General features: G+C 39.0%; 1 protein-coding gene across 5 annotated transcripts in view; it reads right to left on the bottom strand.

The window, feature by feature from the left end:
• The window catches only part of apbb2b (amyloid beta (A4) precursor protein-binding, family B, member 2b), a 45,130-nt gene extending 27,306 nt beyond the window's left edge, over positions 1-17,824 (bottom strand). For all 5 annotated transcript variants that reach the window (XM_041982966.1, XM_041982967.1, XM_041982968.1 and 2 more), the window contains exons 1-2: positions 17,740-17,824; positions 397-499 (exon numbers count right to left, since the gene is read on the bottom strand). The gene's annotated coding sequence lies outside the window, so the exon portion shown is untranslated. The remainder of the gene's footprint in view (positions 1-396; positions 500-17,739) is intronic.
• Between the last annotated feature and the right edge of the window lie 8,097 nt (positions 17,825-25,921).

The following is a 25,921-nucleotide window of genomic DNA, read 5'->3' as shown; positions in this document are numbered from 1 at the left end:
CTTTACTTCTTTAATGTTTTATCACAGGACTATGGCACACAGAAAGGTGTTGCTCACCTGCACTTAATATCGTGTGAGTGCAGCAAATTAAAAGTTAACATATACACTAAAGCTTCAATTTAGCTCATATGGACAAAAAAGAAGATAAATTAATTTATAAAAATGAAAAGAAACTCATTATAGCTTTTTCTTTCAGTTTTGTCCATCAAGGTTAGCTCCATTTCTAGTCATGGATAACACCAAATGCATTTTTATGAAGAATGACAGCATAACATTAGTTCCATTTTGACTCATAACAAGAAAAAAAAGCTATTTCTAAAAGCCTGTTTACAAGAGTCTATTTTTATGTTAAAGACATACTAACTTGAAAGAAACTCTTTCACAGATGCTACTCACCAGAGAACTAAGGACTGTGGGCAACACCAGGATGCAGTAGGTCCATACTGGTCATCAGCGTTTCTTCATCCAATCACAAGGACCTCACTGAAGCAGCAGCGTCCTTAAGGGAGAGACAAACATAAAACAGAATTAATGGCAGAGAATGACGGAGGGCTGAGCAGAGGGAGAGAAAGAGGTATGCAAGATATCAGAGGGACAAATTAAAGCATTAATTATTCACAACCTCAGTCAAACATTAATACTCAGCCTGGGTGTGTGTTTGTACATATACCTTAAGAATGAGGGAGCATAAAGTTCATTTTGTTTAGAGCTCATATTTCTTTCTTTCGTGAAGTCTTGCCAACCATATGCTGACTGGAACAATCATAAACTTAATACCACAGGAGACTTGTAAACTTCCCCTTACTCTGCTTTCAAACAACCCAACACACACATACATGCACACAATTATACACATAATATATAATGCATTTAGGAGTCATGGACAGTTCTCACCAACACAACAATATAGTCAGACTGAACCATAAAATCTCACTTATGCCTGAAAGGAGCTGGAAGAATACTTGAATTGACTTTAAAGCATAAACTTGTGAAAACATTAAAAACTGAACCCATCACATGGATTTTCGTAACAGTTGACAGTGACCCTTTTGAAGAGAAAAGTACAAATGAATCCACCATTATTTAGAATGCTATTAATCACATTATTAACACAATGTAGGTGTGAAATATGGAAAACACTGTGCACGTGCAAGTGATATAAATGAATACAGCAGTGCAAACCTATCAAGAGAGAGTATTCCTTAGCAAGCCCTTATATATGCACAGATATAATTTCATGAGCACCACCAATTTGGACCTGCTAGTCCAAGTGGTTAAACAGTAGCAACAGAACCATTCCTACACAACAGTTAGGGTAAAACACACGTTTTTGTATTAAGGCCCATTTATGCTCCCTTATGTATGCAAATAGGGACGCCCGTTTCAAGAGTTGTCATACGTCGCCGTCCCTATACTTCCAGGCATCTTTCATGTTGCCATGGTTGTTAATTCTATTTCTCCACTAGTGGGCAATACTAAGCTCAGAGTTCACTCCCACAAGCCAACGTCAGTTGCAGATGGTTGGCGGCGGTAATTCACCGCAATAAACTGTTTCCAAATTTCCCAACACGCCCTAAACACTCCCATAGCCTTTCTTCAAAAAAATCATACAATTTCGACAAGTTGTCCTCATCTTCATTACTCTTCTGTTTTGTTTTTTTTTTCTTTTTTTATTCTCCCTCCTGTTCCTCTTCTTCTCTGGTTTGTTTCTTTCGCTGGTCGCATGACAGCTATTCTGCTCAGCACTGCCCCCGCGATTTCCGGTGGTATTGCTCCATTTTCTGTGTCAAGAGACACATAGTTAAGCTACTATTTCAGACTGCACAGAGTTCACCTCTTTGATCCACACCAGTTTATTTGTTCATCGACACCTCCCCAAATGTATCAGACTTTCCAAGCAAATTAAGCCACCTGTAGAAGCCGGAGTACTTTCACACACTAGAATAGAATCTAATGTCTTTATTGTCATTGTTACAAGTACAATAACATTTAAAAGTGCCATCCAACCAGATACTTCATATATAAAATTCGTATAAAATGTAAAAATAGAAGCAATTAAAAAAAACAAAAACCAAGCACAAGCAGAGACCCATCACTCATACACAGTCGTATTTTCTGTTATTGCAGTCATCCTTTAATGCAGTGGTTCCCAACCTGGGGTCCAAAAAGCACAAGGGGTCCATGAGGCTTTGAACATTCAGAGCCATTGTAATTAATGTCCACACATTGTCCCTATTTTAACAAAGAAAATTAAGGCTATATCTTGTTAATTTAACTTTGGCTTAATCAAAGGACAGGACTCAGACAATATATTATTAATGGTAAGAATCTTACTTTTGAAAGCATAAAACCAAGCATGGTTTCAGCACAGGGTGCCTTTTTAGTATTTACATGAAGGGGGTCCCCGAGGAAAACAGGCTGGGAACCACTGCCTTAAATGTATATATTGCACATTATATGTGTTTTGTAGTTTTGACTGTAATGATTGCAGTTGGATAAAAACTGTGTTTGAATCTGTTTGTCCTGGTTTTTATTGTTCTGTAACATCTGCCTGATGGCAACAGTTCTAACAGAGAGTGTCCAGAGTGTGAATTGTTCTTAATGATAGTCTGTGCTTTTTTTAAGGCTATGGGAATTGTGTAGTTCTTCTAGTGTTTGGAGAGGGCAGCTGATGATCTTTTGAGCTGTTCTGATGACCCTTTTGAGCGCTTTCCTATGAGTTACCGTGCAATCGCTGTTCCACGTGCAAATGCAATACATTAAGATATTCTCAGTGGAGCACCGATAGAAGGATACCAGCTGTCTCTGTGAAATTTTGTTCTTCTTTAATACCCAGAGGAAGTGCAGTCTCTGCTGTGCCTTTTTCAGTAGCTAAGAGGTGTTCACGCTACAGGTCAGGTCCTCCTCAATGTAGACCCCCAGCAAGCGGAAGTCCACCACCATCTCTACACAGTCCGCATCGAAGCTCAGTGCATTATGTCCTCTCGTTTCCTCCGGAAGTCAATAATGACTTTCTTGGTTTTGAAGGTGTTGAGCAGCAGATTGTTGTTCCCACACCACACAGTCAGTCTTGTAGGTGGTCTCATCCCCCCTCAAGATGAGTCCCACCACCGTGGTATCATCCACAAATTTGATGATGGTGTTACTGTGGTGAGTGGGAGTGCAGTCACGGGTGTAGAGGGAGTAGAGCAGGGGGATCGTCGCACAGCCCTTTGGGGAGCCAGTGCTGAGGCTGAGGATGTGTGTGGGCCCACTCTCCCCCTCTGACTTTGACCAGAAAGGAAGCTCCTGATCCACATGCAGGTAGCATGTGGGAGACCCAAATCACCAGTCTGTGTTAAACGCAGAGATATAATCCACAAACGAATGTCACCTTCAGCAGCACAGAGGTTTGTCCTGTAGTTGGTGAGTTGCTGGACTCCCTGCCACACCTGCCTGCTGTTGTTGCTGTCCAGACGGTCCTCAATTCTTCCTTCCTGATGCCTCTCTTCAGGCTGGCTTGGGCCATGCTGTAGAGATCCCCATCCCCAGACCTAAAGGTAGTGTTTCTTTCCTTTAGCAGCTGCTTGGCTCCTAATTCATCCAGGGCTTCTGGTTATACTGCATTGACACTGTCACGTGAAAAACGCCAGGATACATGCTCTGCTGTCTGCTAACACTGTCATAAAAAAATCCGGTAGTCGAGTAAGCATTGGCATCGTGTGGGAAGTAAATGGCAGTTTGTGCAAAGAAAACCATTAGCTAGCTTAGTGCTGTTTTGACCAGCTTCCCTAGCTGTATCAAAAATACTTTTATAAATAAATCAGGTCCTAACTTTATCTACAGTTGGCTTTTTACACAAGTCCTAGACAACAGGTTACTATCAAAGTTAGACATATGGAAACAATCCAGAATGGAAAATGGGGAAAGTGTTAACATATCAAGGATGACAAATATGGTTCAACCATTATTATGGATTGATATCAATGCTATTAAGTCTGTGGACATATCTGCATCCTAGACTAATAAATGAAAGGCAATTAAACAAGCAGGAAGAAGTATAAAGCAACAAATGTCATGAAACACACACTGAATAAAAATGTACGGAATTTACTAACATACAATGAATAAAAAGACCCCAAGCTTATATAACTTTACTTTTCCACAGGTTTATGTGACTGACTATAGTTAAGTGTTACTGACATAATAATAAGACAGCACTGTTCACTGACTTAACAACAAACATCTGGTTTGTCTGGCAACAGTCCATGTTACACCAACTGTAGTAAAAGAGTTAAATGTGTGAGGAGCAGCTGTATAATTTTAACCAGCTGTAATGTTACAGTAATGTTTTTCTTTTTTCTAATGCTTTAAGATATTGTAGGTAGGCTCAAGCCGGATCAGTGAGGCATAACTTGCCAGAAGTAAAAGTTTAGAAACCTGTGGTAGCAATGGATCTTGGTAATCACTGTTGTTAAACAGAACAGAAGCCAGAGACTGGTCTGCAACTTAATGCATATAAATCATCTGATATGAAACTTAAATTAATCATTCAAGCATCAACACAAAGACAGGGGCTAAAATGCTGCACTCCAGGATTAAAATGACAACATGTTTGGTTCCCGGAATCTTGCTCCAACAAGTCTGCATACCAAAGAATACGTTTAAATTTGTGTGAGAAAGTATTTGTTTAAAAGGGGTGTGCACACTAAAATGGATGAATCATTTCCTCTGAAATGTTGCTGTTGACTGGACTTAACACACTCAACATAGTGTTTCTCTTAAAAATGTGCAGCCCTACAAGAAACCACATAATTTTTCCTTATAGACATTCAGAAATCCAAATAAGCAACCAAAAGGGGCCTAAAATTCAGATCAGGAAGGAGGTCTAAGCTTATCTCTTTCTTATGATACAAATATGAAAACAGCCATTTCTGGCACCAGCCATGCATCACTTAAGAAAATCCAAGTGAAATGATCAAACTTCACACTATTCCCTCTAGAACCACAAAGCACTCTATACAATATTTCTCACATATGCAACAGTCCTCCCCTAGGCCTGTAAACACACTTTGATGTGTAAAAATCAGTGGAGTTCCCCCTCAGAGTTACCACTTTAACCTCACAGTGAATATTCCATTGCAAGCCCAATGTGCTTGAGCAGCCAACAAAACAAAAAAGTGTCACTGTCCAAATGTTAACTGTAGACTGCATTGAAGACACCATATCATTTTCTACCCCCAAAGACAGATATAAAACAAAAAGCTAAACAAAAAAATAAATAAAAAGAAAATAAAAAGAAATTTCTGAACTTGGTTGGAGCTATAAAGCTGAAGCAGCACAGCCAGTATTAACAAAAACTCTAACTTTTACTCCCAACTAGATCTGGATATGGCTTTAAATTGCATGGGATGAGAAACTATAGGGCTTCTTTCAAAGGCATCTCTGCAGGCTTCTGCTGCAGATGAGGACGTCTCGGTATAATTATAGAGCCCCTTTGGGGGCAGGGCAGCAATGGCAGCAACACACAGAGACAGACACTTACTCAAAATATAATACCACACATTAAACACAGTAAACATTAGGGTCAGCCTTCCTCATCGACTTGCTTGTAAACAGTTAAATGCCCTGGCAAAGAAAACACACTTGGTGCTTTTTGAGGGGGGGGGGGGGGATAAGATCTACATTGTGTCACACAATAATACAATGACCTTTGACATCTGACCCACTGGGCAGCCCACTAACTTTATAGCTATGTTGTTCATGTGTACCGTGACATACGTTTATGCCGTTTGTCTGGACCCAGGAAGAATGAAGGTAGCAGCTGCAAACACTCCACCCATGTCTCCGTTTCCCTTTACATGCTTTGTGTAACCATAGTTATTTACCTTCTTTTCTGGATTCTGGACCAAGAGAGGAAAAGAGGGATAAGCTTTACATTCACAAGCCAAGTGGAAGCCTGCCAACAGTGTGGTAGGCTTCTCATCCTTCCTTCTGCTAATCCCACTTGACTTTTACGTATTTCTATCACTTTTTAGCCCCATTTCTTCCCCCCTTCCAACCACCTCTACATTTGTCATCTCCCTCTCTTCTTTTGCCTCTCCTTTGTTTTGTAGAGAACTGCTGTCTTTTCTCATTAAAAGTAAAAAAGGTCTGTAAACTCATGAAACCTACCCCTTTCTCTTCACCACCCTGTTTTATAGCCCCCTCCCCATCCTGAGTTCTCCCCCCTCAGCTCAAGAAAAACTCCATCTGTTACAAAAATGATACACAAGAAAGCAAAACTTCAGCAGTTGGGAGGCCAGACAATCAAAAACAAAATGGATATCATGCAAAATAAGAAATGCATCTGGGTGTTTTTCTAACTTTTGGATTAGTACATGAAAGTGTAGGCCAGCTGCACGATAGCAGGCAATCTTCCCAGACCATTCTTGGCTTTGTTTCTTTTGGCTGTGGAAAACAGGAGGCTCTTTACAGTTAAAGGACAACTACTTCCACAACATGTTAGCAACGCTGGTGAAAGACATTCTGCCATAGCTGCACGGCTCTTTACACTTCAACCACAATGGCACTCTAAATCTCGGTCACCATATTCTGACTTTGTTATCTATAATAATGAACTGTTGCAAAAATTTCTGTTCACTCTACTGTTCTATTCCTGACCAAAGGCTGGAATAGAATGCAAATTTATCTGTACTACAGCAGCTCCCTGTATCGTTGAGAAATGATTTCAATTCCTTTTGTTTGTGTATAAAGCTGTAAAAGGTTTACAAAGGGCTGCGCTGCAGACTCGTTTAGGAGCCCTTCAGTTCATTTAAATCCACGACTGCAGATTTGTTGTGTGTATCTGTGTGTGTGCATGCATGTATAAAAACAAGGAAGAAACTGGGACAAACACAACCATCAAGAAACTGGTTCCAGAGTTTAAGGCGGAAGCTTTAGGGGCAGATGGGGGGAGGGGGGTATCCTTGTTTAGTCAAAAGCGGGAAATAACACGAGACAAAGTAACACTCAGAATGAGACTTCAGCCTAAACAAACAGTATTGTGTACAGACAAACACACATGCATACACTTAGGCAAGTAGCAGTGTACAGTGATGGAGAAGCAGAGCCAGAAATAGTGCCGCTATAATTCTGCTTGTGGAGTTGGGGTTTACAGTACAATTCAAGGCTCACTGCATGTCATGTGTGTGTGAATGAATGAATGCCTGAAAGTAATACACACATATAACTTATAATTTACTGCTGTTGTGGTTTCTATGGGTGGACATTTAGGGGGGAAAAATGACCACAAAAGAAAGGAAAGGAGTGAGGAATTTCAGGGTGTGCCAAAGAATCTCTGGCATGTCTGGGTGGGTGAGGGCGACTGGGGGCAACAACAAAGAGAAAAGGTGCAGACAAAACATACCTACATACACACATTAGAAATGAGTCAACAATTACCATTTAAGTGTATAAACACACTTGACCTAGTGACCCTGAGCAAACTATGACATGCAACAATGAAATGGTAAATAAAACACAAAGGGAAGTATCAGCTGTGACAGAAAACAAAGAGTTTTGAGTTACAATATCAACACTTTTTTTTTTTTTTACTGAAACCGAACTGAAGGCAGAGGAGTTATGGCTTCCACTCTAGTAAACAATCATTAATCTCTTAAACAGACAAAATATGCAGATTGTGGGTAAACGTGGTTACAGAGTTTTCTAACACACCTGGAAATCTTTGCCTATACAAAAAAAAGTTTTTTTTCTGTATGTCACACAATTTAAAGCCAAAAGATTTAAGGGAAAAAAAAATCCTGGATTTAGGAAACTTAAGACCATGTGTGCTATAACCCCTCCCCCTTCCCCTATATCTCATTCCATCCCCCTTCTGCTTTACCCAGCCTCTCTTTCCTGTGGCTGAGGAGAAGCCGAGGGAGGGGGAGAAAGAGTCCACCATAATCCACTAACTACAAGTGAAACATACTAAAATGAGGGAAGTCAATTTTAGCCTTAGATGCATGCCTCAGAGAAACACACGAGTCGGTTGTGCAGACTGAGCGACTTTGATCTAACAAAACTGCAGATCTTTCTCAGACTCATTGTTAAAAGTTAAAGCCCTTTTCACACATACACTGCCTCCATAACTCTGGTGGAAACTACATTTTGAGACAAAAATCTAATTAGGTTGGACCTAATAACACTGTCAACATGACAAGTGTAAACTGCTTCAGTCACATTAACGGAAAAACACACACAGCAGTGGTGGCTTATTGTGACATATGATCAGCTGTTCAGAGGAATCACAGGTTGCGTTACTAAACCAATAAATAGCAGCATTTATCCAAACTTTCCACCTCCTTTGTTTTACCTTCAGTGAAAGCTGCAGCACCTAGTGTCAATTTTCTCAACTTCAGAGCCAAAAGAACAAGGCTTTAGCTGAAGTTTCAGCTTTGAGAAAAATATTTTCAACAGCCCCAGGCCCTGATGTTTTGTTCAACACATTGCTGCAGGCTTGTTAGCTTGGTATGAATTCTTACAGCACAATGAGATGAGAAAAAGTTAACTTTAGAAGGACGTGACAGTGTTGTGTGATAATGCATCTTCTATTCTGACAAATGGCAGTGATGGTGCAGACAGGGCATCTTGAAGTAAACGTAACATTTTCCTCAAGTTGATTTCAATCCCCATACTATAAGATTTGACTGTTCAGTAAGTTTAAAACAGGTAAAATATAAATATATATAAAAAGGTTAGGGTTCCATTCACGGACACCGTGTTTTACACAACCACTGCCTGGCTTGTACACTGACATAAACTATCAGAGATATGACTCTAAAGAGTATTTTTTAACCACACTTCATATCCTGTCCAGTCTTGCACAAATGGCAAATATTGTGAGTGTTTTGTGGTTATTTGTGTCACTTTCAGAGACTAGATGAAGAGATCTGAATGCTTGAATGCTACAACATTAAAACATTAACAAAAGCATGTGAGATGGGCTTTAGACTAGTGGTTCCCAGCCTTTTTTTCCCGGAGGGTCAGGGTTGTATTTACACAAAGAATCTGCAAGCTCCTATATTTTTTTCTTTTTTTTAATATCCTTCAGCAAAAGAAGGGTTCTCAAAATAAAATGAATAGTGATTCTGAACTGCATGTCTCCCTGCTCCATTGAAAACACTGCCATGCATTTGTCTTTTCTTTTGCAGTAAACATACACAGGTCTTCTTCCACTTTCAGTGAAGACACACAAACAGGCAGACAGACATGCGCATGCAAAAATGGCCTGTCAGATCCAAGGCGAGGGAAGAGGCAGCAGAGACTGCAGCCTATATATAGCTGAGATGTGACAGGACATCCGAGAGGACAGGAAAGTATAGACAGAAACGGCACAGCACTTTAGACTGTGTGTGTGTGTCCATGACTTCAGCATGGTCTTGTTTTCTCTCATTTCATTGTAGAGCCTGTGGCATATTGCTCTATGATAATGTCACAAGATAATCTTAATTACACATCCCGGTTAAGCTGACTTCTTAGCTAAATACGACTGTATTTAATAGGGGAAACTAGTAAAAGGAGAGGAAACTCAGAAATTAAGCGACAAGAAGAAAAGGGTACTGCCATAGGAGCACAATATCAAGATAGTGGATTAGAGTGAATGACTCATGAGAAAAGGAATGTCCCATCTCTGCCAACAGAACCACAGACACCACTGCAATGATTCTTTCCAATACTTTAACCCCCCATTTTTTTCTTGCTCATGTTATGTCCTTCTTTTACACAGTGGCTCTCTCCTTTTCCCTCTGTGCTTCTCCCTACTTGTAACAGGAAGTTATTGTTGCTACCCTAATGTTAACAAAACATACTCCTTTCACTGGACACTGGTTTTGGGCAGGAATGATAAAGCTATCTAACCACTACTATGAGCCAACACTGCACCACCACTGTCTGGAACAAACACACACAGTGCCAAGACTCTGCCTACCCACCATTTCTTTTTTCCTCCCCCCAAATCAGTGCAAAGCCAAGAAGCAAATTCTAGTACAGTGCGGTTAAGAAAAAGTGACACTCTTCAATTCGTTTAAACTCTGGTCTGTAAAACCCTTATGACATGTTGATGCTGTTGTGGTTTTATGAATCGGCTGGCACAAATTCAAATTCTTACCAAAGATCTTAACTCTTTTTAATTCCCACCACAGGATATGATGCAAATGCAAGAAACTAATCTGGTCAGAATCCCAAGTCACCGCAAAGACTGCAAGTGATTCAACATTCCTTCCACCTGTCATCCTGTGTGTTCACCAAACAGGAATGTGTTTCATACAATTCCCAGACTTTCTGCATCAGGGTCAATTGTTACAACATAAGGAAAACCAGGAAGCAGCAAGCCTGTGTGAGGCTTGTTTCATGGTGTTTTATTGAGGAGGTGGGCCACCTTACCAGAAAGTAGAAACATCACCACTTCCAGTAACACAAATATCTAAATACAAAACTTTTTTCGGAAATGCACCAGCATGCCTTTTCACAGAGAATTGAAGTGTTACTGAAAAAGCTTTACACAAGATAAAACGAGTAAATGTTTGCATTAGCTCCAGCCTCTCTGACATACATCTGTCAACATGCCATTCAAACTCAAAACAAAGTGGTGGAAAGGTTAACTTCATCATAAAGCAAATCTATTACAGAGTTAACATGTTTTTGCAGTAAGCAAAGCCTTAATATATATTACTGGCAAGTCACTGATGAAGACTGGGCCATATGGCCAGCATCATAGATCTTCATGGGTGGATTTTCAGACCAAAGTACACAACGAATTAGCTAGTTTTTTTCTCCAAACATCTACATTTTGGGGGTACCTTTTATGGTTTTTTACTACATCCATCACAGGACTTTGCATTAAAATGATCTAAAACATACATTTAAATTCAATTCATGGCGATCTTAGTGAAAAGTTTTTTTAGTTGATCTAATGACAGGGGAAACGGTCAGCTACTCAGCACACTGAAATGAGACAACAACCAATCTGTCTGGCTATCAGGTCAAAATACACGCCATTTACTACAGACATTGCTATTCAAAATAGCAATGTCCTTTACTCTCTTCTACTTTACTGCAGAACTGCATGCAGTACATCTTCTCAGCCACTCTTTCTCCATCTTTGGGGAACAGCCCTCCCAAAGACTCCATAAACTCCTCCACTGAATCAATGTGCACAAAAGCTAAGCCTGCTGAGTGACGCTGTTGCTACCTCAGCAATTTTGTTACATTTAATCGTTTTCATATTCTTTTAAGGGAGGACCAACTAAAATATATTGCATCTTCAGTCTGAATGTTCCCACTGCAGGTGGTGGAAGAACTTCCTCTATTGTGCATGTGCCAATTTTACCAAGAGAGTTAACAGAGTGAAAACATCAGCTTTGCAGCACCCAAGAAAATGCGAAGACATTATGTTGCTTATGTCATGATGTGTAATGTAAAAACAACAGTAAATACATATAAATACAGCTTCAAAAAAAGTGCATAAATGTGCACAGACATATTAATGGTAATACAGAAAACAGCATTATATATTTTGCCATATTGAGCAGCCTTAATCTGCATAACTATCTAGTATCTAGTAACAGCAATATACAATATCAAAGTATGCACCACAAAAGCTGTAGTAGGAATGGCACATTAAATGTAGGCCGTGGCCACCACATCAAAGCCACGAATTAGCTCTTAAGTATTAACAGCATCGTGACCATTTTTAGACGGCTAAGGACCAGCAATAACAGATATCCACAGTGTGAGTTCAAAGAAAATTGTGAGGAAAAAGCCAAGAATGGCAACCCGTTAAGTGTTTAATGATGTAGTCCGATTTCTCAAATAATTCAAGGAACAATCAATGAATGTTTCAGGTCTATGATTACTGTACAGCAAATATTTTCTCTGCTGTATTATAATGATCCAATGATGCAGGAACACCTGCCCATCTTCTCAAGTGATCCTTGCAGTAAAGATGGAGGACCAGAGAAGTGTACAACACTCTCGGTCAACATCACAGAAGAAACACTTAGACTTAACACTTAAAAGAGGCTCCATTGCTTTAAAGCCTTTGTTCTTAATATGCTGCCTTTCACATCTACTGTATGTGCATGTGTTTGGAGGTCAGAGTGAAAGAAAGAGAGGAAGGTCAGATTAAGGGGCAGCTGAACTTGGAGACGTGGTACATGTGAAAGAGCAGTGATGTGGAAAAGAAAACACCAGAAACGGAAACATATAAACAAAGAGTGGGTGAGAAAGCATTAGCATGTGTGCATTGAGTGGGAATGAAAATCTGTGTGTGTTTGCCATTTCTTTAAAATCCTCACCTGCTTCCACAGGTAATTTGCAGGCAGACTAACTTACATACTTATGACCTATTTACATGTCAGACTTGACAAGTGAGAAGACAGACGATCCGAAGCGGACACATTGCATGACACAGACACACCAAAACAGCAAAGATGCAATGTAGAGCCTAGTAAAAAAAAATTATGCGGTGGGGAACGTGCACGTGTGTGCAAATCTGTCAAAAGAGGAAAAAGGCGAGACAGACCAACAGACAGAGGGACGAACTGAAAGAGAAAGTAGGGGCCCTATCATTCAGTTTCACAGCCTGCAGGATGAACAGGGCCTCTGTGCTCCTTCTCTGTTCAAACACACCTCACGGCTGTCTGCTCCCTGCAACAACAATGCATACACACACACACACAAACACACCAGCCTGGCTGACAGTGGGCACAATAACCCTATTGAAAGGCATTGATAGGGAGCTGAAAAAGAGAGTGGAGAGAATGAGATTGAGAAAGAGATTGACAACACACACGTATGGTTACCCAGACCACCACTATGACACATGAAATGACAAACAAAATTTAGTGTGGGTCATCTTGTCAATTTGACAGCCTGGAATGAATCTACTCTCTTTTGTCCTCAATTCATCATTCATCAGTCCAATCTGGTTGGACTCTACTTAGAGAAATATGTGTGCACACACACACAAACACATTTGTTTGGTCAAGGGTGGACCAGCAGTATTGTTTTACGGAGGAAGAAGGGCGGTGATAACGGATCTCCATGCTCTTTTTCTGATTACTCACAGAAACCCACGCAGAAACAAGCACGCACACACATGCAAACTGTTTTACCATCTTTTCTCATCAGCTGCTGTACACAACCTGGACCACACACAGACTAACATGTTACTGCTGCAAGGCAAGAAGTCCCAAACACCTAACATGCAACAACACACTTTTATAGCCTGGCCAGCAAAATTACATTTGATCTGAACAGATATCACAAGGAGTTTTAGAGAGTTTGTTGTGCTTTATCGTCTTTAAGTGGTGACAACTTGCAATTGTAATTCATGCAGATGTATGTACACATCTGTCTCTCTCCTTTATGTTGCTCATCAAAAGTAATAGAAATTGTTTATGCACAGGATGAGGATAGGGCTGGGCGATTAATCAATAAAATCGATAAATCGAATTTTCCATTTCTGGAGATTAATTTTTATGAAAATCAGGATTTTTTTCTATAGTTAGTTAGCAGCAGACTTAGCCTTCCCTCCACACCAGAACAGTGTTTGTCTGACAGATTTTCAGTGAAGTGACCCTTCACTCACGCCTGGGATTTAGCTGTGCGTATAACTGCAGTGAGAAATGTTGCTCTCTATGAGATGCAGAAGTCAACTTTACCCACAAACCCTAGTTAAGAGACAACCTTCATCAGGGGAATTATTTCTGCAGTGGATCCTGTATGATAAAGATCCAGATGGAAAGAGATCACGGATGCAATGTGTCGCATATTTCTATGTAAGATATGAAGTCGTTTATATGGTGGAAAAGCTATAACTTTATATGCTTTATTTTTGCTGCCATTCATCTATATAAACAAATGTTTTTAATAAGTTTATTTATGTTTTGTAAATGAAAAGAAAAAAAAAATCGACTAAAATCGGAAATCGGATTTGGTTATAAAAAATCGGAGATTTTATTTTTAGGCCATATCGCCCAGCCCTAGATGAGACATTATTAAAACTGAGGCAATTTCATAACACTGAGGCTAAACAAAGAGGCACACTGGAATAGTCTGCAGTGCTTGGCCCAAAACTCAGCCCATAAATGTCCAAGTCACTTTTTCCATACTCAGCAACTCCTGATGTTGTGCAGAAATGCTACACAGAGAGAGAAAGGGGGAGAGAGTAAATGGAGGAAAGAGGGATGAAGTGAGGAGAGGGGACAGAAAATAGGAAGAGGGACAGAATATAAACCAACTTAACAGTTCAAAAGCCTTGAGCAATTAGCAATGACATCATATTGATACACACACACTGTAGGCTGGGGGCAGGTCTGGATTAAGCACAAGAGGCAGGAGTAAGGAGGCTGAGGGATAGAAAGGAAAGCAAGGAGGAGGATGACAGTGCAGCATTTCTACAACGGTGGAGCTGCTAGTGATACATTTAAGTTTGTGGCTCATACTAATGAACTCACCAAACCAAGGCCACACCAAAAACCTTCAAAAATGAAAAGAAGTCACCACAGTCACGGGCTAAATTGGTAATTAAAAGCACATGTTAAATTGTTTAATAAAAAGTTGTCAGTCAATGCATCCAGCTTTCATGTATTGCTTTTTGACAATGCACAACCCTCGTGTACATCCATGATGGAAGCACATACATACATGCAAATGTGATGCAACAAACCCTCTGTGAAAGTGTAAACAGGAGAAAGAGACAAGAAAACAGGCATGACGAGACAGAAAGCCACTTCTTTAACAATTCATGTTATTGTCAACAACTTCAGTACTTCTTCTGTATCCACAGAAACTCAAATTTCGTCTCACATAAACTGTTACTCAAGAATTTACTCTCTTCCACACAATAACAACTCATGTAAAGGTTATTCAGCGATTTTTGAGAAAAGACAATAACTTGTACACAACATACCTCAACAATGTGTCATCTTCCTACCTCACAAAAATAATAACAGGAAAGTCACTCGCATTGCTTTCTACATGATCAAAATCCAAACATGAGCAATTAAGTGGTTCCATGTTTGCAGAAACAAACAGGCACATTATCTCAAACGCCTGACAGAAACTAGCAGACAAAAGCTGGAAATGATTATCTAGCCACATCCAACCAGCACCAAGCACCGATACAAGCCTTGACTTCACGCTCAGGGGCTTGCATGGCCTATACCCTCAGACTATTTCACGTCATATGCAGAAGTCAAGAGAATACACTCCTTTATGCTTGTTTATTTCACAATGAGTCTTTTTATTGCTTAAATTGTAGCCTTACACAGAGACCTACATGGGACTGAACAGTCATGTGTGGAGGACTGGAGATTCACTAGACAGGACAAGAAAATTATACGATCAGTCTACTGATTAGTTAGTTAAGTGCTGGACAGATTACTTTAAATGCATAATTGGTTTACAGTTTAATAGTTATCCTGTTAAGATGTGGCAACTTGAACTAATTTTAAGTAGCAAAGCACAATGCCCTTCTAACAGATGTTAAAAACAGGGCAGTCAAGCTGAACAATCCCCTACTGGCTGGGGATGTTTCTTCAGGTTTGATATGGTGCATCTCTACATTCATTGCAGGTCATAGCAGCAGAGAATAACTCAGTCAACATTCAAACCAATCAAAAGCGGCCACCAAACTTTGAGTGCAAACTGCAAAATGAATAGGACTCATTTACAAATAAAGAACCCTTTCTAAGTTACACATTGACAGTGTTTAGCTCAAATTTGTTGCTTTGCTAAAAAGTATTGTCCAGAAAACAAGAAGGCAAAACAAAAAGAAGCAACACAATGCATATTATACCAAGAAACTTTGGAAGCTATAGTCAGACCATCCAACTCCAACCAATCCAAGTTGTTTAGGTTGTTCATTTATAAATCATGCCCACTAACATGCAACCCTTACCAGTCTAAATGGATAAGGGCAGAGTTTGGTGTGGGTGCTGTTGAATTATCCCACTGGATTGCAGACCAGGCATACTTGACAGAAACACCAATAGTGTGATTAGTAAGTTAATATGTTAATCACGACTGCCTCATGTATTTTACATTTGTTTGAAATGTCATTTGTAACTAGTAAGGGTAATGTACTGACCGCTTTGACAGGATATAAGGTGGTAAAAGTGGCAGAAAATTGCAAAGACAAGACAAAAAAGCCACACTTGGTTTAAGAGCCTTATATTTTCTGATCTCAAATTTAACCAAATGCTAACCTTTTCTATTTTCACTATGGTTCTCGTTTTGTTTACTCCATACAAATTAGGCAACTCTATCCAGTGTGAGTTTTCTAATGTGGCCCCTAGTAGGTTCCTCAGGTAACAAGCATAGTAGACAAGCAAGTATGGGAACAGTTACGCTCACGTTGGAGTCCACTGACTCAGATGCATGAATATGTAGTGAAAAAGGAAGTATATTCTCATCCTAATTCTACCACCCTTTCTTTATTAATTCATTTTCTGTACCGCTAAGTCCAATTCAGGGTCACAGGAAGCTGGAGCCTATCTTCAGCAATTAGCAGGTGAGAGCAAGGGTACACCTGGACCGGTCACCAGTCACAGGGCCAATACAGAGAAAAAAACAACCACTCACCCTCACATTCACTCCTAGGGAGAATTTCAAGTGACCATTTAACCTAACATGTATGTCTTTGGACAGTGGGAGGAAGCCGGAGTACCCGGGGAGAACCCATGCATACACGGGGAGAACATGCAAACTCCTGTTCTAGTCCTAGTCCTAATTCTACCTATTTTTCTAACTACAGTTGTATGTTCACATACATTTTGCATTTGGAAAACAAAATTGTGTTACTAGTAACAGAGTTGTAGTTTTAAGTAACTACTGAAGCAAAAGCAGAGAAATATTAGCTGGTTTTCACTTTTCCAATTTCATGTAACATACATTTGACATGTCTAGCGTATCCTTGAAACAAAAAAAGTTCAATGTATCACATATACGTATTATACGTTTATAAACACTGGAAGTAGTATTAGTATTGTTTCTCTAAGGCAAACCTCAGAAAAACATACGTATTTTTCAAGGTTTTTGTAAGCATTACTAGACACCTTGACATCCTATGACATTTGCTAGTAATACTCAGTGAATGTCCACAGTATTTTAAAGTGTACAAGGACGCAGGGCATGAAGCAATTTTGTTTTGCTTAGTGTTTGGTAAAGCTTTGATAAATGGGTGACTGGTGAGCAGTCAGTCCCATTTCCCTGAGCACAGGCCCTTAAATGAACACTGAACACGTTACAAGAGTCGTGAGGCTTCAGAAATGTTCTTTTACACTTGTGTTTTATCCTTATTCTGACGTGTCCCTGACAAAGCGGTTGAGTTGAGGTAGCTAACGTTTAAACACAGGGGCGACCACCAACGGCTGTTCGCTCGCGACCACGCGGCTGTGTTTGTTAGGTTGCATTCTCTAACACGAGCTTGCTCAACGTTGCAGTGACACAACAAAATGCGTGTTCATTAACTCAACGCAGCCTAGACAGGGTCCTGGAAATATCCCCATCCGTCGCCGCAGCCTCCCATTCTCTTTCCTCTCCCCCACCTTCCCGACTTGTTTGCAACACAGCGGGGCCCCTCAGATGGCGGAGCAATGCGGCGTAATATGAAATAAAGTTACTCGCGTTTTTCATTTTCGGGCTAAAAGCGAAAGGTACTAACCACAACTTTCTGTGTATATGCAAACATTCTCAGCATACCACATCACTCACCTCCTGTCCAGCGGATCCACGTCCTCCTAAGTGGGCTTGCTGCTGTCTTTTTCTCCTCCCCTCCGTTTTCTCTCCTGGTTCTTTTTCTCCTCCCTCCCAGATGCCGCTGGTCTCCGACAGGGGGAACCGAGGGACGCTGCTCCGGAAGCGAACGCTCCTTTCTTTCTTTCTTTCTTTCTTTCTTTCTTTCTTTCTTTCTTTCTTTCTTTCTTTCTTTCTTTCTTTCTTTCTTTCTTTCTTTCTTTCCCACAAATTGGATTTAATCCCTGAAATCTTCACCTCTTTACAGAGCTTTATCTACTCATAATAACCACAATTAATAAACATTAATAAAACTAATATGAACAAATACAGTAGGCTACTACTATTGTAACGTGAAAACAATGAATAAATTCAGAGAACAAACAACTCTTAAATCTTCTTTGGCCTTCGGTAAGATTTGGTGATGCACCTGCAAAAAATGATGTTCAATTATATGCATCGTTCCTATCAAATAAACTAATAAATGAAATGAAAAATGTTTTGCTGAATAAATCTGCTTTGCCAAGCGGGAGTTATTTTGATATAAAGGAAATTAAGCCAAGCCCCCTTGATAGTTGAATATTATACTTCTTTTTGCTACTGCTACGACTGTGTGGAAACTTAACAGAAGACATGGACTTTGTAAGAAAACAAATCATCAGGAGGGATCAATGAGAAAAACAACCTGTGAGAAACACGAACAGCAAGCACAACTCCAGCATCAAGTAAATGAAAGCATGGCTGTAACACCTGGTAGTGAATGAGAGTGTGTGTGAGTTGTGTTTTTAATGATATGTTTTCACCTGGATCCAGCGATGACTACATAGAGAACTACTTCAAAATTGTCTTTTTCTATGCACCTTTGAAGTAATTGCTTATCCCATAATGGTGCTCTAACATCTTGGAGACTTCTTTTTCATCAGTAAGTCTGCTTTTTGACTAAAATCTTTGTGACCAGTTTAAGGAAAGCAATTTTTAATCTACACTACTTGCAGATGATTTTCTTTAAAGTGTAATAATTTATTTTAAATAATTAGACTCCGAGGCATCTACAAGCCCTTTTCATGGAAAATCCTGGTGCAGGATTCCATGCATTTACTAATTATTGATGGGTCCAGAATTATATACATGTTGTGCATGTAAAGGTGGTATAAAGTTTAGACTTTTTTAATAGCTGATTAAGTTTCTTTTTAAAACACAAAAGTCACTGAAAATCAGTTTTAAAACATGAAGATGTCTGCAAAATATCCATTATCCTTTATTATGTGGCATTGTTTCAATAATATAAAGAAATATAATTAAGTAACAAAGCATGTGGCCTAATGGAATTTCTGTGTGAATGATGGCAAAAAGCCAGATTATAGAGACATTGCAGAGAATGAATTTCCCACCAATAAAATTTCCTCTTGGAGAAAAACAAGTCACATCAGTCCTGTTCTTTCTCTGCTGAAGAATGGCGTTACATAAATGTCAGCGGGCCACTGTTCCAGAATGCTTTAATTATTAATAATAGTTTATTATTGGCCATTATGGAGTTGTCTTTAACCATTTCCACCCTGGACATTTTAGTAGCAGGAAAGAGGTCATAAACAACCAGATGTCATTCTTAAAGGTATTGTCACAACCAATGGGTATATCCATGTTGTATGATGTCTGATCAAATTTAGTAGTTGGAAATGTGAGAATAATTTAGTCTGACTTTTCTTACAAGTGTGTTTCTTACTACTTTCTGTGGGTGAAAGTATGGCTTTCATGATATAATGACAGGTTATTATTATGAAGACTGATTTTTGTGCAACTTTTAAAGTTTCTTATCTTCTAGTTTGAGCATAGATTTAAAGTTAGTATCATGATATCATGAAAGTAAAAAAAAAAGTAAAACTTTATTTTATGTCTTTGGTCTAAAAAATCCAAAGTTGTGTATTTTGGCCTTTTTATTGTGGGATGGGTTTAATGTTCTTTTTTTGGGGGGGGGGTCATACAATCTACCCTTTTCTGTCAGCTGGTCAGCTGTAACTGGCAACATTTTATTAATGATATTTAATCAACTTTTTAAAAGCACATCATAAGTAAAGGTAAACATACTTTAAGAAAGATTAATGAACAAACAGTGCGAAGAAAAGAAAATTCCTAAGGATTAAATTCATGGCTTCAGTCAATCTTTTGAGGAGAAGATATTGATGTTTACATTCATCCCTCACCGTAAACCTCACAATCAAGCACAATGTTTCCAAAGGCTTTTGAGTCAGCTGAAGAACGGCGTCAGGTCATTGTTCGGTCATCTTTAAGCCCTTTTAGCCAGGGAGCGGAGTAGATGGAGCGCATGATCTTAAAGAAAGCTAAAGACATCTGCACCACAATCTTCAAGAACATATCTTTCAGAATCTGGCAACAGGTCCAGGAATTTATTTTACCTCTTAAACCCAAAAAGGACTAACTAACCCCAAACTTTCCTCGATCATGCAGGTGTCTTATTCTTTTTTGCAGCTCTTTGTTGATGTGTTTCAGCCTCCTTTACTTTGGACATGTTTCTGAACACGTAACACTTTATACTTCTGGACACTGCTTAAAGGATGCAGTTCTGGACTATGGTGGCTCGGAGGACAGCGGGTTTCATTGTTTCCTGTGTATTTTCAGCTGTCGTTGCATTTTTCTCACATATTGTTGCTTGAATCGTTCACACCTGATTAAACATGATGTGGCTGGAGTATTACATCATAACTCTTGAAACTCTTAAAAAATTATGTAAAAATTAAAGGACAGTCAGTCACTTGCATTAAAATCTGAAGGTTTAACCTAAAATATAGGTTTTAAAAAATATTTTTATTTTTTCAGTTACAGAGAAATAACAGGCTTTTTAAATTTTCCTTTAAGGAAAAGAAAAAACTCAGGTTGTTTTTTTTTTTGTTTGTTTGTTTGTTTTTTTTTTATTTTTTTATTTATTTATTTTTTGTTTTGCTTTTGTTGTTGTTTTAACAAATACTTACTGTAGGTCCAAATGAAAGCAGAGAGATGAAGGCAATAAACAAATATGACACTGAAGAGCATGGGAATACAACAAAATGAAACAAACAAAAACTTCAAACATCGAGACAAACAGCAGGAAACAAAGAGACTACAAAGCCAACAGGGTGATGAGGAAGTTGGAGGTATAAATACACCAAAGGATGATGAGATATGGGATGATGAGCTATGGTGGACTCGTGCTTGTTTTTATTACAGTAAAACCAAAGTCCATGATGCTCTTTACAGAAATAATTATGCACACCCCAATTTAAAGGTTAACTGATCAGGGCTATGACAAAAAAATATATCACCTGTATTTTTGTTAATACACATTTATTCAATAAAAAAGGAAAGAAACTGGGATGAGGCACTTTATAGAGTGAAGTTTATATTTTTAAGTTTATTTCAAACAGGTGATGTTGACATTGAGTAAATGTAATTTGGTACAAAAGGAGCATCGTGACAGTAAAATCCTTTAACAGTTTGAAATCAATGACTGTAGAGGAAAAGAGCTTATTTTTACATCTATATATCATTTAATTGTTAAAGTAATCTGTGAATTTCAGTACACGGAGGCAAATTATGCAAAGACACTGATCAGAATTATCACTCATCAATAGCTGATATAAACACAGGAGCAAAGTATTACTATTACTATTCTGCACTTTCATTGCTTTTACAACTGCAGCTGCACAGTTGCACACATTTAAGCTGCATGTGTGCTTTTAATGTGAATATTGTTTGTAGTCTGTATACTGTTTATTACTTATAGTGTGTATATTTTGTATATTTATACATTCTCTTTGATACTAAGCATAACCAAATGTATTTCTCATTATGTGTATGCATGAAAATAAAGAATTCTCAATTCTGTGGGAAACATTCATAAATGCCAGTTTACACTTTGCTGTGCATCAATTGTTACAGAATTTTGTTTCTGGAACAAGTGGAGGCGCTATGCTCTGGACCAAATGTAATTTAGACCAGGGTAGTTTCTGTGATAGCACAGGCTTGTATCAGTGCCTCCAAAGATCATGTTATGGCAGTAATGATGTAAATGATGAAACACGTCAGCACTGAAGCTCTAGAGTAACACATACTGCTTTAAAAACATGTTTTTAGGGATATCTGGAAAATTTTTGAAACACGAAGGTACACATACTGGACCAACCTGCTTGCATAACCTGCTCCCAGAAGAGAATGTCAGAATACTCAAATAAATTAAACATCATCCCCATAGTGTTGCACACCATGAGAACTGTTTACAGTAAGAATGAGACTAAATAGAACCAGAAATGCTTGATCAAAGGGTATCAATGTCAGAGACCTTTTAGATGCTGTGACACAAGCTTTACAGCAAGCTTGAAAAGAAAGGGTACAAGCTTGTTATTATTATTATAGTATATTATATTTTTACTGAGATCCATTAAAGTCTGGTCTGTTTTTTAGTAAAAATTCAAACAACCAGAAAACATGTGACTTATATTTATTTATTTATTGTAACAAATACTACATTTCCTATTTGTTTCAGTATTTATTTAACACTCATAAATACAAAAGAACTGATTTTCAGTGACTTCCAACCAACTTAATTGTCCATCCATCCATTATCTGTACCGTTTTGTCCAATTAAGGGTTGCAGGGAAGCTGGAGCCTATCCCAGCATTTTTGCAGGTGAGAGGCAGGGTACACCCTGGACAGGTCACTAGTCCGTCGCAGAACAATTTAACTGTATTTAGAAAATAGAAACTAATTTAAACGTTATTTCCAGCCACAAAAAAAAAAAAAAAAAACATGCAATATGGGAGTAATTGAGTATTTCCAAGCAAGGGCTGGTGGGTCATCACTTTTTATCAACCTCAGAGGTCAGTGCTGAATACATACGGTGCAAGCTTGCAGCGATAAGAAGTTTGGTTATTAAACATCGACAGTTCATGAAATTGTGAAAACATTTAGGGATTTTGGGAATTCTCGGTGTGTTAAACCCAAAGATGGGAGCCACTTCTGGACTTATGAGACCTTCAAGGTCTCAGGCAGCACTACAGACAATGTAACACTACCATGATCGATGCAGCCAACTAAGCATAGAAAAACCTTTGAAAACTGTTGCAGAAATACTGCCACAGCCAAATGACTTGCATTTGTTCAGGTAAAATATATACAGAAGTGTATATTGGAATTTTTCAAAGATATGTGATACCATGAAGGTGAGACCTTTTCCTGATTTCTGAGGGCATTTCAGCAGAACAATGTCACGTCCTGTTCTGCATGACTATCAGCATGCTTGTATGGCCTGCATGCAGTCTAGATATGTCTCCTGCTGGAAATGTTTGACACATCAAGAAGAAAAGAACCAGACAACCAAAACTAACTAATAAACAGATGAAATCTTGTCATCAGAAAGAATGAACAAATTCCGATTAGTATCATCTGTAATGATGAACAATATAATTAAAGGAAAGAGTAATGTAACAAAAGAATCTATCCGTTTAAACGTTTGAACACAAAAACAAATGACAGATTTAAGCTTATGCTGCATTTTTAAACATTTCCCATATTGTCTGGAAATGGAGTTTGTAGTTTGTCTAATAAAAAAGAGATGAAATACAAAGGCACAGTGTCTTCTACCTGTTCCCATAATGTTTGTTGCTGTGATAAACATAAAAACACAAAAATCTTCACCATAATCAGTGTTGAATAAATGCTAATGCTCTGTGATGTGCAGCAGGAGAACTAGTCCTGTATAATGATGACATCTGGTGGTTAGAAGTGATTATTTTCTTCGTCACTACTCGGGTATACTCACAAACTGTACAATGTATATCTAAAGACAGAATTTATATTTCAGCATATAAAAGAATAAACTAAATCAGTTCTCAAAACCAGTTCAGTGTAGAAAGTAGTCTAAACATTGCATTACCCCTCTCTGAAATTTGTATCTTCCACTTTAATTTATTTAATTGACGAAGAAGAAGAAGAAGATGAAGCAGAAGAAGAAGAAGAAGAAGAAGAAGAAGATGATGATGATGAAGCAGAAGAAGAAGAAGAAGAAGAAGAAGCAGAAGAAGAAGAAGAAGAAGAATACCTTTATTCGTCCCTCAGTGGGCAAATTGCTTTGTTGAAAACGTGCAGGTGCAGTAAGCAGAAGCACACAGGTGATATCAAAAAGAAAACACCCACACACAAATAAAAAAATAATAATATGTACAGTATATGGTCTGACAGGTTGATTATGTACAATATATGAATATGTACATAAGCATGTTTATAAATATGTAATTTCGTGTGTTCATTGTAAAGTCTGACAGCAGCAGAGAAGAAAGGCCTGCTGCATCTCTGTTTCACACAGCAAGAGTGGATCTGTCTGTCACTGAAGCTGCTCTCCAGAGCACACAGGGAGTCCTGCAGGGGGTGGCACTCATGGTCCAGCATGGATGTCAGTTTTGCCAGGACCCTTTTGTCTCCTACATCCTGCACTGAGTTCAGAGACCGACCCAGGACAGAGTTGGACTACCTGATGACTTTGTCCAGCTTCTTCTTCTCCCTCTCTGTGATGCTCATACCATACAGGATGGCTGATACCACCACAGAATCATTGAAGGTCCTCAGGAGTGCCCCCTTCACTTGACCGCAGCCTCCTCAGAAGATAGACCCTTCTTGTACAGTGCATACATGATGTGAGTCCAGTCCAGTTTACTGTTTAGGTCAACACCCAGGTACTTGTAAGAGTCCCCTCTCTCAGTGTCCGTTCCCTAGATGTTAACCAGTTCACTGAACGTTCTGCACTATCTCATAAACTGGGGTCGATTTGTGAGATAGAATGTGCAGAATCCACTCTGCCAGATGAAGGTCAACCCCAGCCCGCTCCAGTTTGGTTCTTAGGATGACCAGCTAGATGGTGTTGAAGGCACTGGAGAAATAAAAAAAAAACATGTTTCTCAGAGTGCTGCCGGGCTTCTCCAGGTTAGCCAGAGTACAGTGGTAGCAGGAAGATAACTGCTTCTTCCACTCTGATGCCAGGCCAGTAGGTGGACTGAAGTTGATCCACGGAGTGTCCCATAATGGAGCGGAGCTGTCCCAGGATCAGTCTCTCCAGTGTCTTCATCAGATGGGACGTGAGAGCCACCAGCCTGTAGCTGCTGTGTGGTACCAGTGTCTTTGGCACTGGTATGGCTCAGTCCAAGGAGCTGTGGAGCACTTTGATAGAAGAATGAGCTAGAGGTATGAAAGGTTGTGTGAGGGTAGTTCAGGTGTTTGAATGCAGCCACACAGGGGGAGGAATGGGTGCTTGAAATTGAAATGTAGGTTTAGATTGTTGACCCATTCAGGTCGCCCTCAACCTGTGAGTGGAGACTTGAGAAGTCTGAGATAGGTTTCAGGCTTTTCCACAATCCACTAATGTTCTGCTGCTACAGCTGTGACAGAAACCAAATATTAGTTAAGTTACATTTAAGACATTTGGTAAACTACAGCTGAACTTTCTCTTATAAAAATATGCAGACATAAATGTATACTTTTGTTCATATTTGTCACCATGTTATAAGCATGTAATCTTAGGTCATAGGAAAGGGTTAACACAAGCAAAAGTTAAATACCATAATTTTTTCTGAATGTTTTCATGTCATCTATCTGACACAGGGCATGGCCCAAGGGGCACAGGCCACCCCTAAATTATTTTTTTTGTACTTTTCTTTCACATATTTGCTGTATAATTTGTTTACATATTCTCTATACACATTCTGTGCACATATTTTCTGTCAGTGTTGTGTTATTATTACTGTTGTTGTTGTTGTTATGTTAACTCGCTATTTTTTTCTGTCAAGGCCTGAAATAAAGAAATATCTGTCTAATGCAGGTTTTCTTCTTTTCAGTTAAGTGTTTGTGCAGCATTAATTAAAGCCATATAATGCAGGATCATCCTAATTAAACAACTGTTGATTAAAGATATATAACTGGCTGTTGGATTTGACTAAATTTGGACTATTTTTTTACATTAGATGGCCACTCTTTTCCAAGCCTGTGCTCTTGCCAGCCCTCGCCCGTTTCCTCCTCTCCTCTCCTCCAGCTCCAGGCTGTAATTACTCCAAACCACCAGGAGGCGCTGTGCCGAGAGACACTCAAATTATTAACCAATCACCAGCGTCCAACATTTTGA

Source organism: Melanotaenia boesemani, chromosome 4 (genome assembly GCF_017639745.1).
Source record: "Melanotaenia boesemani isolate fMelBoe1 chromosome 4, fMelBoe1.pri, whole genome shotgun sequence".
Taxonomy (NCBI): Eukaryota; Metazoa; Chordata; class Actinopteri; order Atheriniformes; family Melanotaeniidae; genus Melanotaenia; species Melanotaenia boesemani.
This window is presented reverse-complemented; position numbering and strand designations above follow the sequence as displayed.